The 18,078-nt window shown below is 46.5% G+C and overlaps 1 protein-coding gene across 7 annotated transcripts in view; it reads left to right on the plus strand.

Annotated features, from left to right (window-relative positions):
* Positions 1 to 18,078, plus strand: part of LOC118399852 (membrane-associated guanylate kinase, WW and PDZ domain-containing protein 1-like) — a 207,453-nt gene that overhangs the window by 32,810 nt on the left and 156,565 nt on the right. The gene's annotated exons all lie outside the window — the stretch shown is intronic.

An 18,078-nucleotide genomic window follows, 5' to 3' on the forward strand; every position in this document is an offset into this window, starting at 1 on the left:
CGGGGTGTTAAGCATATCCCAGTTTAGGTCACCTAACAGAACAAACTCTGAAGCTAGATGGGGGCGATCAATTCACAAATGGTGTCCAGGGCGCAGCTGGGAGCTGACGGGGGTCGGTAGCAGGCGGCAACAGTGATAGACTTGTTTCTGGAGAGAGTAATTTTCAAAATTAGTAGTTCAAACTGTTTGGGTATGGACCTGGAAAGTATGACATTACTTTGCAGGCTATCTCTGCAGTAGACTGCGACTCCGCCCCCTTTGGCAGTTCTATCTTGACGGAAGATGTTATAGTTGGGTATGGAAATCTCTGAATTTTTGGTGGCCTTCCTGAGCCAGGATTCAGACACGGCAAGGACATCAGGGTTAGCAGAGTGTGCTAAAGCAGTGAGTAAAACAAACTTAGGGAGGAGGCTTCTGATGTTGACATGCATAAAACCAAGACTTTTCGATCACAGAAGTCAACAAATGAGGGTACCTGGGGGCATGCAGGGCCTGGGTTTACCTCCACATCACCCGCGGAACAGAGAAGGAGTAGTATGAGGGTGCGGCTAAAGGCTATCAAAACTGGTCGCCTAGAGCGTTGGGGGCAGAGGATAAGAGGAGCAGGTTTCTGGGCATGGTAGAATATATTCAGGGCATAATGCGCAGACAGGGGTATGGTGGGGTGCGGGTACAGCGGAGGTAAGCCCAGGCACTGGGTGATGATGAGAGAGGTTGTATCTCTGGACATGCTGGTTGTAATGGGTGAGGTCACCGCATGTGTGGGGGGTGGGACAAAGGAGGTAACAGGGGTATGCAGAGTGGATCTAGGGGCTCCATTGTGAACTAAAACAATGATAACTAACCTGAACAACAGTATACAAGGCATATTGACATTTGGGAGAGACATACAGCGAGGCATACAGTAATCACAGGTGTTGAATTGGGAAAGCTAGCTAAAAACAGTAGGCGAGGCTAATCAGCTAGCACAACAAACAGCAGGTAAAATGGCGTTGACTAGGCAACTGGGCCGACAGATAAACAAACAAGCAGAATGGGGTACCGTGATTAATGGACAGTCCAGCGTGCGTCAGCTATGTAGCCAAGAGATCAGTGTCCAGGGGGCAGCGGTGGATTGGCAGGGAAGCTGGGCTGGCGAGTGTTATCCAGGTTTTTTTTTAAAAACTAACAATGACTAAATAGCTTGTAGCTAGTTAGCTGGTTAGCGTCTGGAGGTTCTTGAGTGTGTCATAAAAATAAATAAAAATTAAAAGTGATAGCGAATCCGTATCACAGTGGGTGAGGCAGGTTTCCGGAAGGTATAAACAAATAAAAATCAAAGAGAGATAGAAAGTAAATGGGTTCAGAAGTGTTTGGGATGAGGTGAGTCAGATGGTTAGCAGGCCTGTGCTAACAAGCTAACAGTTCGTAGGCCCGGGCTAGACAAGCTAGCCGTTAGCAGGCCGAATAGCAAGTAGGGAGATAGCGAGGGCTAGAGAGCTAACCTTTGGGGGACGTCGCGATGGGGTGAGTCTGTTTATTCCTCTTCTTGCGGTGACATCGACAGACCGGTCGTGGGCCCGGGTAATTGTAGCCCAGGATTATGCTACAGGAGCTCTAGTGCGCTGGGTGAGCTGGAGACACAGCGTTTCAGAAAGCTCGCGGGCCTTGGCCAGCAGATGGATCTTTGGCGATGTCGCAACGAAAAAGCCTGTTGAAACCACCTCGGACGATTATGTCGGCGGACCAGTCGTGATGGATCGGCGGTGCTCCGTGTCGGCAGTAAAGGGTCCAGGCCAATTGGCAAAAGAGGTATCGTTGGGCCTCTTCGGCTAGTCGGGAGGTGGGCTTAGCTCAAGGCTAACTGTAGCTTGTTTTGGGCCAGAGACGTTGGCCAGGAGTAGCCACTCGGAATTGCAGCTAGCTAGTTGCGATGATCCGGTGTAAAGGTTCAGAGCTTGCGGTAGGAATCCGGAGATGTGGTAGAGAAAGAGCAGTCTGATATGCTCTGGGTTGATGTCGCTGGTGTTCTAGTTAGCTTAGAAGACCGCTAGCAATGGCTAACTGAGTACGAGCTAGTAGCTAGTTAGCTGGCTAGCTTCTGATGGTGGCTCCGGTTCTAAAGTAAAGTATAGAAAAGGCGGATCCGTACCACATTGGGTGATGCGGGTTGCAGGAGAGTATATTCAGCTCTAGTTTGAAAGTGAGATTAAAATATGTACGAAATATATACAGAAAAAAAAACGAAGAAAACTATATTTACACTAGACAGGACGGGACAAGACAAAACATACGTCCGACTGCTACGCCATCTTGGATTACGTGATGATGATGACATGCATGAAACCAAGGCTTTTTCGATCACAGAAGTCAACAAATGAGGGTGCCTGGGGACATGCAGGGCCTGGGTTTACCTCCACATCACCCGCGGAACAGAGAAGGAGTAGTATGAGGGTGCGGCTAAAGGCTATCAAAACTGGTCGCCTAGAGCGTTGGGGACAGAGAATAAGAGGAGCAGGTTTCTGGGCATGGTAGAATATATTCAGGGCATAATGCGCAGACAGGGGTATGGTGGGGTGCGGGTACAGTGGAGGTAAGACCAGACCCCGGGTGATGATGAGAGAGGTTGTGTCTCTGGACATGCTGGTTGTAATGGGTGAGGTCACTGCATGTGTGGGAGGTGGGACAAAGGAGTTATCAGGGGTATGAAGAGTGGAACTAGGGGCTCCATTGTGAACTAAAACAATGATAACTAAACCTGAACAACAGTATACAAGGCATATTGACATTTGAGAGAGACATACAGCGAGGCATACAGTAATCACAGGTGTTGAATTGGGAGAGCTAGCTAAAACAGTAGGTTAGACAGCAACAGCTAATCTGCTAGCACGACAACAGCAGGTAAAATGGCGTTGACTAGGCAACGGGGCCAACAGATAAAACAAACAAGCAGAATGGAGTACCGTGATTAATGGACAGTCCAACGTGCAGCTGCTATGTGGCCAAGAGATCAGTGTCCAGGGGGCAGCGGTGGATGGGGCAGGGAAGCTGGACTGGCGAGTGTTATCCAGGTTAAAAAAAATAACAATGACTAAATAGCTTGTAGCTAGTTAGCTGGTTAGCTTCTGGAGGTTCTTGAGTGTGTTCTAAAAAATTAAAAATAATAGCGATTCCGTATCACATTGGGTGAGGCAGGTTTCCGGGAGGTATAAACAAATTAAAAATCAAAAAGAGAGAGAAAGTAAATATGGGTGTTTGGGACGCGGCGATGCAGACGGTTAGCAGGCCTGTGCTAGCAAGCTAACAGTTCGTAGATAGCTAGATAGCTAGTTGTGAAGATCCAGCTGAAAAATGTTATGTTTGCGGTGGGAATCCGGGGAAGAATCCGTGGATAAAAAATAAGTAGGTCCGTTATGCTCTGGTTAGAGTCGCGTTGTTCGAACTGGCGAGAGCTTTCCGGGCTGAAGGTTAGCTGATGACCGGTTAGCTGAAGACCGCTAGCATGGCTGGTGGTTAGCTGGCTAGCTCTAGTTGAGCTTCAGTTGAGGGGTTCCGAAGTAAATATAAATACTTTGGAAAAATAGCTACATTGGGTGAGGCGGGTTGCAGGAGAGTATTTGGAAGCTTAGGTTTAGCAAAAAGTTTTTAAAGAGATATGCGAAGAAAAATATGTAAAGAAACGATATATACAGGGGACACGACACGACAGGACGACTTACTGCTACGCCATCTTGGAACAAGATAGGTAGTTGGTTGGATGGGCTATTTACAGATGGGCTGTACAGCTGCTGCAATCGATAAGCTGCTCTGATAGCTGACGGTTAAAGTTAGTGAGGGAGATCGAAGACTCCAGCTTCAGTGATTTTTGCAATTCGTTCCAGTCATTGGCAGCAGAGAACTGGAAGGAAAGGCGGCCAAAGGAGGAGTTAGCTTTGGGGATGACCAGTGAGATATATCTGCTGGAGCGCGTGCTACGGGTGGGTGTTGTTATCGTGATCAGTGAGCTGAGATAACGCAGAGCTTTACCGAACAAATACATTTATAGATGACCTGGAGCCAGTGGGTTTGGCGACGAATATGTAACGAGGACCAGCCAATGAGAGCATACAGGTTCCCAGTGGTGGGTAGTATATGGGGCTTTGGTGACAAAACAGGTGGCACTGTGATAGACTGCATCCAATTTGAGTGTTGGAGGCTATTTTGTAAATGACATCGGCGAAGTCGAGGATTGGTAGGATGGTCAGTTTTACAAGGGTATGTTTGGCAGCATGAGTGAAGGAGGCTTTGTTGCAAAATAGGAAGATGATTCTAGTTTTAACTTTGGATTGGAGATGCTTAATGTGCGTCTGGAAGGAGAGTTTACAGTCTAGCCAGACACCTAGGTATTTATAGTTGTCCACATATTTTTAAGTCAGAACCGTCCAGAGTAGTGATGCTAGTCAGGCAGGTGGGTGTGGGCAGTGATCGTTTGAAAACTGCAGTTAATTTTACTAGCATTTAAGAGCAGTTTGAGGCCACGGAAGGAGTGTTGTATGGCGTTGAAACTCATTTGGAGGTTTGTTAACAGTGTCCAAAGAAGGGCCAGATGTATACAGAATGGTGTCGTCTGCATAGAGGTGGATCAGGGAATCACCCGCAGCAAGAGTGACATCATTGATATACAGTTGAAGTCGGAAGTTTACATACATACACTTAGGTTGGAGTCATTAAAACTTTTTTTCAACCACCACACATTTCTTGTTAAACTATATTTTTGGCAAGTTGGTTAGGGCATCTACTTTGTTCATGACAAAAGTAATTTTTCCAACAATTGTTTACAGACAGATTATTTCGCTTATATTCACTGTATCACAATTCCAGTGGGACAGATGTTTACATACACTAAGTTGACTGTGCCTTTAAACAGCTTGGAAAATTCCAGAAAATTATGTCATGGCTTTCGAAGCTTCTGATAGGCTAATTGACATCATTCGAGTCAATTGGAGGTGCACCTGTGGATGTATTTCAAGGCCTACCTTAAAACTCAGTACCTCTTTGCTTGACATCATGGGAAAATCAAAGAAATCAGCCAAGACCTCAGAGAATAAATTATAGACCTCCACATTCTGGTTCATCCTTGAACAATTTCCAAACGCCTGAAGGTACCACGTTCACCTGTACAGACAATAGTACGCAAGTATAAACACCATGGGACCATGCAGCCGTCATACCGCTCAGGAAGGAGAAGTGTTCTGTCTCCTAGAGATGAACATACTTTGGTGAGAAAAGTGCAAATCGATCCCAGAACAACAGCAAGGACCTTGTGAAAATGCTGGAGGAAACAGGTACAAAAGTATCTATATCCACAGTAAAACAAGTCCTATATCGACATAACCTGAAAGGCCGTTCAGCAAGGAAGAAGCCGCTGCTCCAAAACCGGCAGAAAATGGTTTGCAACTGACATGGTCTGATGAATCAAAAATGGAACTGTTTGGCCATAATGACCATTTATGTTTGGAGGAAAAACGGGGAGGCTTGCAGGCCAAAGAAAACCATCCCAACCATGAAGCACGGGGGTGGCAGCATCATGTTGTGGGGGTGCTTTGCTTCAGGATGGACTGGTGCACTTCACAAAATAAATGGCGTCATGAGGATGGAAAATTATATGGATATATTGAAGCAATATCTCAAGACATCAGTCAGGAAGTTAAAGCTTGGTCGCAAAAGGGTGTTCCAAATGGACAATGACCCCAAGCATACTTCCAAAGTTGTGGCAAAATGGCTTAAGGACAACAAAGTCAAGGTATTGGAGGAAAATCTGTGGGCAGAACTGAAAAAGCGGGTGCGAGCAAGGAAGCATACAAACCTGACTTCGTTACACCAGCTCTTTCAGGGGGAATTCCCACTTATTGCGGGAAGCTTGAGGAAGGCTACCCGTCACGTTTGACCGAAGTCAAACAATTTAAAGGCAATTCTACCAAATACTAACTGACTGCATGTAAACTTCTGACCAACTGAGAATGTGATGAAAGAAATAAAAGATGAATGAAATAATTCTCTCTACTATTATTCTGACATTTCACATTCTTAAAATAAAGTGGTGATCCTAACTGACCTAAAACAGAATTTTTACTAGGATTAAATGTCAGGAATTGTGAAAACTGAGTTTAAATGTAGTTGGCTAAGGTGTATGTAAACGTCCGACTTCAACTGTATACAGAGAAAAGAGTCGGCACAAGAATTGAACCCTGTGGCACCCCCATAGAGACTGCCAGAGGCCCAGACAACAGTCCTCTCACTCACCTCACTCACCTCACTCACTCTCTCTCTCTCTCTCTCTCTCACTCACCTCTCACACTCACACACCTCTCACCTGTCTCTGTGTGTCAGTGGTGACACCACAGCACCCTGCTCTTCTGTAGGACTGATCAGCCTCTCATTTCCTGTTTGCTGAAGAGGGGATTATTGCATCCCCACCCCCCACACCACAATATGTTTCCCCCATACCCACACTGCCTGGGTGTGCCCTGTTGTGATTGGTGGGTTGGTGTATTCATGCTAATGAGAGGCATCAGTGTCAGCAGGGTACTGCTACTGGGAGATTAGATTCTGTCACTGGGTGAGGACTGGTGTGTTTTTGCATCTGAGTGGTCGTGTGTGCGGTCCTGCAGGCTTTCTGTGTGATTGATGCAGTGCATTCTCAGTTGTGTCGGCTGCAGAACATCGTCTGCATAATTGTTCCCTCCTGTCGTTTGGCGAGGAGCAGAGAATCCACACTGACACTACTGACAGAAGGCTACAGGACTCCTCCTGCTTCCTGCTCTCTGCCTCCTTACTTACCTCTCCCCTGTGCTCCCTCCTCTCTGCCTCCTTACTTACCTCTCCCCTGTGCCCCCTCCTCTCTGCCTCCTTACTTACCTCTCCCCTGTGCTCCCTCCTCTCTGCCTCCTTACTTACCTCTCCCCTGTGCTTCCTCCTCTCTGCCTCCTTACTTACCTCTCCCCTGTGCTTCCTCCTCTCTGCCTCCTTACTTACCTCTCCCCTGTGCTCCCTCCTCTCTGCCTCCTTACTTACCTCTCCCCTGTGCTTCCTCCTCTCTGCCTCCTTACTTACCTCTCCCCTGTGCTTCCTCCTCTCTGCCTCCTTACTTACCTCTCCCCTGTGCTCCCTCCTCTCTGCCTCCTTACTTACCTCTCCCCTGTGCTTCCTCCTCTCTGCCTCCTTACTTACCTCTCCCCTGTGCTCCCTCCTCTCTGCCTCATTACTTACCTCTCCCCTGTGCTCCCTCCTCTCTGCCTCCTTACTTACCTCTCCCCTGTGCTTCTTCCTCTCTGCCTCCTTACTTACCTCTCCCCTGTGCTCCCTCCTCTCTGCCTCCTTACTTACCTCTCCCCTGTGCTCCCTCCTCTCTGCCTCCTTACTTACCTCTCCCCTGTGCTTCCTCCTCTCTGCCTCCTTACTTACCTCTCCCCTGTGCTCCCTCCTCTCTGCCTCCTTACTTACCTCTCCCCTGTGCTCCCTCCTCTCTGCCTCCTTACTTACCTCTCCCCTGTGCTCCCTCCTCTCTGCCTCCTTACTTACCTCTCCTCTCTGCCTCCTTACTTACCTCTCCCCTGTGCTCCCTCCTCTCTGCCTCCTTACTTACCTCTCCTCTCTGCCTCCTTACTTACCTCTCCCCTGTGCTCCCTCCTCTCTGCCTCCTTACTTACCTCTCCTCTCTGCCTCCTTACTTACCTCTCCCCCGTGCTCCCTCCTCTCTGCCTCCTTACTTACCTCTCCTCTCTGCCTCCTTACTTACCTCTCCCCTGTGCTCCCTCCTCTCTGCCTCCTTACTTACCTCTCCTCTCTGCCTCCTTACTTACCTCTCCCCTGTGCTTCCTAATAACGTTGACTTTTTTCATATCTGATCTGTTTTCCAGCTAGCAGTATTCTGTACATCCTGTCTTTGGAGAGAGCAGTGGGAAATAGTTTTATTGTTTATCAGCACAAGACATTTTTACACTTTAGTAATTTAGCAGACTCTCTATTCCAGAGCGACTTACAGTTTCATACCTTTTAGAGAAGTCAAATCAATAACTTATCTTTCCTTCCCTTGTTTGATGAAACAATGATGTTAATATGTTTCTATCCGGAGGCCAATTCACTTCTATTTGATAGTTGGAGGTAAGCCGCAATATCAACAAGTTGACGTTAGCAGCTCAGAAACACTGTCATCCTCAGATGTAATGTTAAGACAGTGCTGGGACTCAATGCCCAGCTCTAAGACAGTTTATTAGGCCTGCAATGCAGAGAATCAGAGCGGAGGGAGGTTTTACAGAAACTCTGGGTTTTAGTGATGTTTTCATGGACGATGCATTTTCGTTGGCAGTTCAGGTTGAGCAGAGCAGTCATAAAATGTGAACTGAAGTCTTGGTGATGGTGTTTTGTTTTGGGGCAAGGCAACAGTGTCTGTTCTTGGGCAAGGTTTTGGGCGAGTGAGTCCCAGTGTCTGTTTTGGGTTAGTCAGTTGTGTCTATGGTAGAGTGTTGTTTGGGTTAGTCAGTTGTGTCTGTGGTAGTGTCTGTTTTGGGTTAGTCAGTTGTGTCTGTGGTAGTGTCTGTTTTGGGTTAGTCAGTTGTGTCTGTGGTAGTGTCTGTTTTGGGTTAGTCAGTTGTGTCTGTGGTAGTGTCTGTTTTGGGTTAGTCAGTTGTGTCTGTGGTAGTGTCTGTTTTGGGTTAGTCAGTTGTGTCTGTGGTAGTGTCTGTTTTGGGTTAGTCAGTTGTGTCTGTGGTAGTGTCTGTTTTGGGTTAGTCAGTTGTGTCTGTGGTAGTGTCTGTTTTGGGTTAGTCAGTTGTGTCTGTGGTAGAGTGTTGTTTGGGTTAGTCAGTTGTGTCTGTGGTAGTGTCTGTTTTGGGTTAGTCAGTTGTGTCTGTGGTAGTGTCTGTTTTGGGTTAGTCAGTTGTGTCTGTGGTAGAGTGTTGTTTGGGTTAGTCAGTTGTGTCTGTGGTAGTGTCTGTTTTGGGTTAGTCAGTTGTGTCTGTGGTAGAGTGTTGTTTGGGGAAGCCAGTGCTAAAGCAATGGTTAATAGCTCATTAGTCATAGTGGGCTGGCACCCAAACACGATGGGAACAGATGGACACCCAGACCCCTGTGGAGGGAGCTGAAGCGGCCACAGTGGAGTTCCACAGCCACTGGGCCACAGCTCAACTCCTCTCTCTAGGATTCACAATGTTTAGCCTCGATGTGTTTCTGCTTTAAACTGTAAACCATGGACTGCAAACTAACATGTTCAAATCTCATATTTCAAACTGCTGCTGTGCGACATTGACAAGTGTGAGAGTCTAGCTGTGCACTGATTTGACTGGTTAAGAGAACCTGGCATATCCTCACCCAGAGAAGCCCATCCCTGTGTGTTTTAACATAGATGGATCATGGATTTCTTACTGTAACTGTTACAGCAGCAGCTTCCTGGATACCCTCAGCCTCACTAGCATGTCAATGTTAAGGCAGGTTCTTTGTAAATGCTGTGCCCTCCCTGCTTTCATCACAACCAAATGCTTTAGATTCCTGCCCCTGTCCCAGACCTGCTCAGGCTCTGCTGTCTATGACAGACACTCAGGGTGCTTGCCTGGCTCGACTGTACTTCATCTCAGGAAGAAGTCCTTCTTACACTGAACCCTCCTATTACCGATTGATCTTTGTTGACCGTAACGGAAGGGCATCTGTTTTGGCTCTTATCGGCTCATCTCAATGCTGATGTGAAAGGGGTCGTGTGTGTGATGTATCACTGCAGTAGACAGTGTCTTGACAATGGGGCAGTATACAGTGTGTGTGAGGGAACAGGGATGTGTGCTGTGAAGTATGTAGCATAGGATCTGATTACAGTATGTGTCTGTGGCTAGTCTCCCAGGGGGGGACTGGGACCAGAAATCGGCTCTGGCGGTTCTGAAACACCGGACCATTTATTTTGTTCTTGAGGCCCCCTATTTATTAGCCACATAATTATCATTTAGCGCACAAAAAAAATCAAGATAGACAGGCTCACTAGGCTAAAAATGGACCAACCCATCTCTCTCGCTCTCCCTTCATCTCTCTTTCTCTCCCTTAGTCTCTCTCTCTCTCTCTAACTGCTGATGATGACATTTCTCTCTTTTTGGGGAGGGGCTTTGTTTTATTTATCAAGACCATGATGGATCACTGACTCGACTAAAAGCTTTGCCTTCATTACAGGTAATATATTTGAATCCCCATTCGGAGAATGCAAACTCTGTATTTAGGCTCAAGAGAGAGAACTGTACGGTCAACTACGGCGTGTTTCCGTTTTGCTGTTGCATACTCTGTCAATATTGGAGACTAGGGCCAGGATCACAATACTTAGGTGCTGATACGATATGTATGGTGATTTATACATTTCTATATGTATTGCAATTCGATACTGATTTTTTATTGCAATTTTACGTTCCAAACAGATTGCTCACTATGTGCCTGCTGCCGAGAGATGAGAGAGCATGAGAGAATTAGTTTTGATTAGTCAGGGAAATCATAGTGATGAAAGCCATTTGTCTCACTATTTACAAAAAAGATGGAGAACAAGCTATAGGCTGAAAAATACCTGGCGCAGGTACAGCCGACTAGCGCTAGCGAACACTATCTAACCGTAGCAGCTGTTTGTTTTACAAATCCATAGTTGGAGTCAAACTATCGACGTTATAATGTTGCGATATGGAACTGTGTCCATTATTTTCTCCTCATCACTGTTGGCATCAAACAAACCATAACTGAATTTAGTTTATGTCCAAGCCTAAATGAGAAGCAGACTCTGACTGTGAGGTCTGAGAATGGGAGACAGGCATGACCTGTCAGCTTTGATCTAATCAATGGGATTTGGGAATAGGAGGAGGAACTGCGAACGTGCTTTTTATTAACTTTGATGTAGCAGGAGATCCAGAGTGGAGGAGACGGATAGAGAGAGACAGAGAGAGACGGATAGAGAGTGGAAGAGAGAGTCAGGCCTATGCTACATGCTGATGAACCTGCTCTGGGGGAATGTGGGTGGTCTGATGTTATCATCCACCAATGCAGACAATTTTAGCCTCTGGGCGGCCTCTGTGTGTGTGTGTGTGCACTTTCATAGTACTTTACAAATGTCTAGTCATACAACTCTACATGACTTTTGAAGGATGGACAGACAGGAAAGGTGAAAGGAAGTGATACATTTCAAAGAGTTATGGACACTGTTAGATCAGTGAAAATGTCTAAAATAGGTTTGTCAGTTTGGCGATGGACCACCATGAAGGGTCAAATGTGTACTGTAGAATCGGATGCTATCCATGGGAGCATGTTGCACTTTGTTGTGACTCTGTGAAGGAGGTGATAAAAATATATATATATATATATATATATATATATATATAGCAACTAGAGTTTGAAATACATACAAGAACCTCTTTCAAAGTGATGACACCTCTATGATGTCCTCTCTGGTCCAAAAGGCTATCCACTTAAAAGAGAGTGAAAGAGTGTAAAACAATAGTGAAGCATATTATACTGTAATCAGATTGGACACAAATGTACCGGCCTCGGCGATTGACAGGTCCTGAAGACTAGATTGGGTTCACAATCACAATGACTGTCAAAGTCATCAAGATATAGCCTAAATACACTACATCTAAAAAAGAAGTATGTGGACGCTCCTTCAAATGAGTGGATTTGGCTATTTCAGCCACAGCTGTTTTGTCATATGGTTATGAAAGGTTGTGATAACAAGCAGCATTCCATCCTGCCTCCCATGCTGGAGAGAAAATGAGAGATTAGAGTAAAATGTCTAAAGTGTTTATCTTCCTCTTTTCATCTAACGGTCCCCTTCTCTCCACCCCCTCCCATATTTTCCCCTCTCTTCTCTCCACCCCCTCCCATATTTTTCCCTCTTCTCTCCACCCCTCCCATATTTTTCCCTCTTCTCTCCACCCCTCCCATATTTTTCCCTCTTCTCTCCACCCCTCCCATATTTTTCCCTCTTCTCTCCACCCCTCCCATATTTTTCCCTCTCTTCTCTCCACCCCTCCCATATTTTTCCCTCTCTTCTCTCCACCCCTCCCATATTTTTCCCTCTCTTCTCTCCACCCCCTCCCATATTTTTCCCTCTCTTCTCTCCACCCCCTCCCATATTTTTCCCTCTCTTCTCTCCACCCCCTCCCATATTTTTCCCTCTTCTCTCCACCCCTCCCATATTTTTCCCTCTCTTCTCTCCACCCCTCCCATATTCTTCCCTCTCTTCTCTCCACCCCCTCCCATATTCTTCCCTCTCTTCTCTCCACCCCCTCCCATATTCTTCCCTCTCTTCTCTCCACCCCCTCCCATATTCTTCCCTCTCTTCTCTCCACCCCCTCCCATATTCTTCCCTCTCTTCTCTCCACCCCCTCCCATATTCTTCCCTCTCTTCTCTCCACCCCCTCCCATATTTTTCCCTCTCTTCTCTCCATCATCTGTGTTGCATGACCTATTTTGGGGGTCCTAAATGAGCTCCGGCCCATCCACATGCAATGGCTCAGACCCTTGTACCTCCTAGTGAACACAACAGAGCAAAGAGAACCACGCACTCAGGAGGTTCCTCCCTTCTGCTCATTAGTACAGGTAGCCTGCCCTACCACAAGCCACAGCCACACACTACATACTGGGTTTGGCTCTGACTTGCCTGTCTGAGTCGCTGGGCAGCTGCAGTCTCTGGGAGGAAACTAGAGCAGCATGGAGCCATATGGTGCCCCAGTGTGATGTGCAGTCAGTGGAACAGGGGAATGTGATGTTGAGCAGGAATAACAGAGTGGACACGGAACAGCCAGCCAGGACTGGAGAGGGAGTATAACACTGATAAAGGATTATTTTTCTTTGTATTCATTCAGGCCAGGAACCTTGTGAAATGGCTGGGCTGGGGTGTGTTCAAATCCTGTCAGGATTGTGTTTATTAATTAACAGGACTGGAGTGGGGGTGTCCAGCTCCTCTAAAGTACAGTACATATCTTGCTGCAGGGTCTGGGCTTATGCCAGGATGAGCACCAACAACTGTCATACACTTTGGTTTTTGTGTCAGATTCCCTCAGCATGATCAGCCCTCTGACCCCAATGAGACAACCGTGAGTGTGTACAGAGAGAGGGGTCATCAGCGGTTCAATGGTGTAGTCCTGAGACAGTGTGTCCTGCTGCAGTAATTGCATGTGTAATTGATCCCAGTGCTCTGGCCCCTCCTGGGGACATATCAGACAGGCATAAGAGGGCCATTACATACAGCCGAGGAGCCCAGCAGAGTGATGGAGTAGAACATGGCATAGTTAAGATCATTATTTTCTTTGTGTGTCAAGATGTCTGTCCAAAAAAATAAGATAAGAGCTAGAATTAGTGGTCAGTGATGGTTATATACAGCTTCATGTACAGGTGTGTGTGTGTGTGTGTGGGAGGGAGGAGAATGGTGTTGGATGGGTCGTGTGTCTCAATACCCCAGGGTCCCACTGGAGACCCGCCTCCCGCCACGCCCCCCACAGAGCTCTAGTTGCTATGATAGTCTTAGGGGCAGGATTGATGTTTAAGATGGTAAAGGTGTCACCAGGCTTAATTGATGGCTGAGGAAAGCCGGCCCCAAGCCAGGCAGCGCATGCTATCACCAGCGGCACAGCACAAACAAATCAATCAATCAATAGGCATCTCTCCAGGCTCTCCCCATCTCTTCCCCAAAGTGCACCAAGGGGTATTTCCCCTAGAACACAACCACATTGGAATGCTCCTCTATCCTGGTTGAAATGTAATTAGAAGATGGTTGAGAACACAAATGTCATGCTTATCGATCAGAGTCAACGCAAACGTTAGCCTACAGGCCAGTCCCTCAATTTAACCACTCATTAAAGAGTCTCATTAGAGGCTTGTACTGATGTCTTCAGGGCAGAGACAGAGAGCTCTTAGTACAGTCATCTCGTCTGGCCTGCCCTGGTCTGGCCTGCCCTGGTCTGGCCTGCCTTGGTCTGGCCTGCCCTGCCCTGGTCTGGCCTGCATGCTTTTAGTCATTCACAGATCTCGAATGAACAGTGTGTGTTACTCTTGTTCCAGGCTGGGGTGAACAGTAGGTTGTATTCTGGAACTCCACTCATCTCTAACTATTCACACCCTTTTACTTTTCCCACATTTTGATGTGCTACAGCTAGAATTTACAGCTTGAACTGGCCTACACACAATATCCCATTAATGTCCAAGTGGAATTATGTTTTTAGAAATGATTACAAATTAAAAGCTGAAATGTCTTGATTAATAAGTATTCAAGACCTTTGTAATGGCAAGCCTAAATAAAAATGTGCTTAATTAAGTCAAAGTTGCATGGACTCACACTGTATGCAATAATAGGGTTTAACATCATTTTTTTATGACCAACCCATCTCTGTACCCCACACATACAATTATCTGTAAGGTCCCTCAATCGAGCAGTGCTTTTCAAACACAGATTCAACCACAAAGACCAAGTGTTTTTTTTCAATGTCTCCAAAGAAGAGCACCTATTGGTAGATGGGTCAAAATACAAAAGGCGACATTGAATATCCCTTTGAGCATGGTGAAGTTAGTAATTACACTTTGGATGGTGAGGAGAGGAAGGAATCAGCTCAGAGATTACACCATGAGGCTAATGGAGACTTTTTAGTGGCGCAGTGGCCTAAGGCACTGCATCACAGTGCTAGCTGTGCAACTAGATATTCTGGGTTCAAGCCCAGGCTCTTTCGCAGCCGGCCGGCGACCGGGAGTCCCATGGGGCGGTGCACAATTGGCCCAGCTTTGTCTGGTTCAGGGGAGAGTTTGGCCGGCAGGGATGTTCTTGTCCCATTGCGCACTAGCGACTCCTGTGGTGGGCTGGGCGCAGTGCGCGCTGACATAGTCACCGGGTGTATGGTGTTTCCTCCGACACATTGGTGTGGCTGGCTTCCGGGTTAAGTGGGCATTGTGACAAGAGGCAGTGCGGCTTGGTTGGGTTGTGTTTCAGAGGATGCACGGCTCTCGACCTTTGCCTCTCCCGAGTCCTTAGGGAGTTTCAGCAATGAGAGAAGACTGTAACTACCAATTGGATATATCACGAAATTTGGGAGAAAATAAATAAAAACAGAGTTTAATGGATGTGATAGGAGAAAACTGAGGAGGGATCAACAACATTGTAGTTTCTCCACAATAATAATTTAATTGACAGAGTGAAAAAAAGCCTGTTCAGAAAATATATTCCTAAACATGCATCCTGTTTGCAATAAGGCATTAAAGTAAAACTGCAAAGAATGTGGCAAAGAATGAACTTTATGTCCTGAATTTAAATCATTATGTTGGGACATATCCAACACAACACAGGAGTACCACTCTTCATATTTTCAAGCATGGTGGTGGCTGCATCATGTTATGGGTATACGTGGTCCTTCTGTAGCTCAGTTGGTAGAGCATGGCGCTTGTAACGCCAGGGTAGTGGGTTCGATCCCCGGGACCACCCATACGTAGAATGTATGCACACATGACTGTAAGTCGCTTTGGATAAAAGCGTCTGCTAAATGGCATATATTATTATTATATATTATACTTGTTATCGGAAAGGACTAAGGAGTTCTTTATTTAAAAAAATGATGTACAGAATAGAGCTTAGCACAGGCAGTCCTAGAGGAAAACCTGGTTGTTTGTTTTCCATCAGACACTGGGAGACAAATTCAACCTTTCAGCAGGGCAATACCCTAAAACACAAGGCCAAATACAGCGCTATCGGAAGGTATTCAGAAACCTTGACTTTTTTACCCACACTTTTGTTAAGTTATCAAATTTTATTAGTCACATGCGCCGAATACAACAGGTGTAGTCCTTACAGTGAAATGCTTACTTACGAGCCCCTAACCAACAATGCAGTTTCCCCAAAAATATGGATAAGAATAAGGGATAAAAGTAACAAGTAGTTAAAGAGCAGCAGTAAAATAATAATAGCGAGACTATATATACAGGGTGGTACTGATACAGAGTCAATGTGAGGGGGCACCGGTTAGTTGAGGTAGTATGTACATGTAGGAAGAGTTATTAAAGTGACTATGCATAGATGACAACAGAGATAAGCAGTGGTGTAAAGAGGGGGGGGCAATGCAAATAGTCTGGGTTGCCATTTGACTACATGTTCAAGAGTCTTATGGTTTTGGGGTAGAAACTGTTTATAATCTCCACCCAGGCACAGCCAGAAGAGGACTGGCCACCCACATAGCCTGGTTCCTCTCTAGGTTTCTTCCTGGGTTTTTGGCCTTTCTAGGGAGTTTTTCCTAGCCACTGTGCTTCTACACCTGCATTGCTTGCTGTTTGGGATTTTAGGCTGGGTTTCTGTACAGCACTTTGAGATATCAGCTGATGTACGAAGGGCTATATAAATACATTTGATTTGATTTGAAGCTGTTTAGAAGCCTCTTGAACCTGGACTTGGCTTGCCTTGCGGTAGCAGAGAGAACAGTCTATGACTAGGGTGGCTGGAGAATTTTTAGGGCCTTCCTCTGACACCACCTGGTATAGAGGTCCTGGATGGCAGGAAGCTTCACCCCAGTGATGTACTGGGCCGTTCGTACTACCCTCTGTAGTGCCTTTTGGGCCGAGGCTGAGCAGTTGCCATACCAGGCAGTGATGCAACCATGCTCTCGATGGTGTAGCTGTAGAACCTTTTGAGGATCTGAGGACCCATGACAAATCTTTTCAGTCTCCTGAGAGGGAAAAGGTTTTGTCTTGCCCTCTTCACGGCTGTCTTGGTGTGCTTGGACCATGGTCGTTTGTTGGTGATGGGGACACCAAGGAACTTAAAGCTCTCAACCTGCTCCACTGCAGCCCCGTCGATGAGAATGGGGGTGTGCTCGGTCCTCTTTTTCCTGTAGTCCACAATCATCTCCTTTGTCTTGATCACGTTGAGGGAGAGGTTGTTGTCCTGGCACCACACTGCCAGGTCTCTGACCTCCCTATAGGTTGTCTCGTCGTTGTCGGTAATCATGCCTACCACTGTTGTGTCATCGGCAAATTTAATAATGGTATTGGAGTCATGCCTGGCCATGTGCCTGGCCATGCAGTCATGAGTGATCAGGGAGTTCAGGAGGGGACTGAGCACTCACCTCTGAGGGTGTCCTGTGTTGAGGATTAGCATGGCGAATGTGTTATCTACCCTTATCACCTGGGGGCGGCCCGTCAGGAAGTCCAGGATCCAGTTCCAGAGTGAGTTGTTTAGTCCCAGGGTCCTTAGCTTATTGATGAGCTTTGAGGGAACTAGTGTGTTGAACGCTGAGCTGTAGTCAATGAATAGCATTCTCACATAGGTGTTCCTTTTGTCCAGGTGGGAAAGGGCAGTGTGGAGTGCAATAGAGATTGCATCATCTGTGGCTCTGTTGGGGCGGTATGCAAATTGGAGTGGGTCTAGGGTTTCTGGGATGATGGTGTTGATGTGAGCAATAACCAGCCTTTCAAAGCACTTCAAGGCTACAGACGTGAGTGCTACAGGTCGGCAGTCATTTAGGCAGGTTACCTTACTACCAGTGCCCAAGAACATGATGTTGGTATTAGATTGGACAGAGAGAGGTTGAAAATGTCAGTGAAGACATTTTCCAGTTGGTCAGCACATGCTCGCAGCACACGTCCTGGTAATCTGTCTTGTCCTGCGACCTTGTGAATGTTGACCTGTTTAAAGGTCTTACTCACATCGGCTGTGGAGAGCATCATCACACAGTCCTCCAGGACAGCTGGTTCTCTCATGCATGTTTCAGTGTTATTTTCCTTGAAGCGAGCATAGAAGTAGTTTAGCTTGTCTGGTAGGCTCGTGTCACTGGGCAGCTCTCGGCTATGATTCCTTTTGTTGTCTTTAATGGTTTGCAAGCCCTGCCACATCCGACGAGTGTCAGAGCCTGTGTAGTATGATTTGACTTTAGTATTGACACTTTGCCTGTTTGATGGTTCGTCGGAGGGCATAGCGGGATTCCTTATAAGCTTCCGGGTTAGAGTCCCGCTCCTTGAAATTACCCGTTGTTAGTTCAATCTTCCGCTTAACTCGTCGATTTTATTCTCCAAGGACTGCGTGTTTGGTAGCAGGATTGAGAGAAGTGGGGGTTTATTCAATCGCCTACGAATTCT

Source organism: Oncorhynchus keta, chromosome 21, assembly GCF_023373465.1.
Source record: "Oncorhynchus keta strain PuntledgeMale-10-30-2019 chromosome 21, Oket_V2, whole genome shotgun sequence".
Taxonomy (NCBI): domain Eukaryota; kingdom Metazoa; phylum Chordata; class Actinopteri; order Salmoniformes; family Salmonidae; genus Oncorhynchus; species Oncorhynchus keta.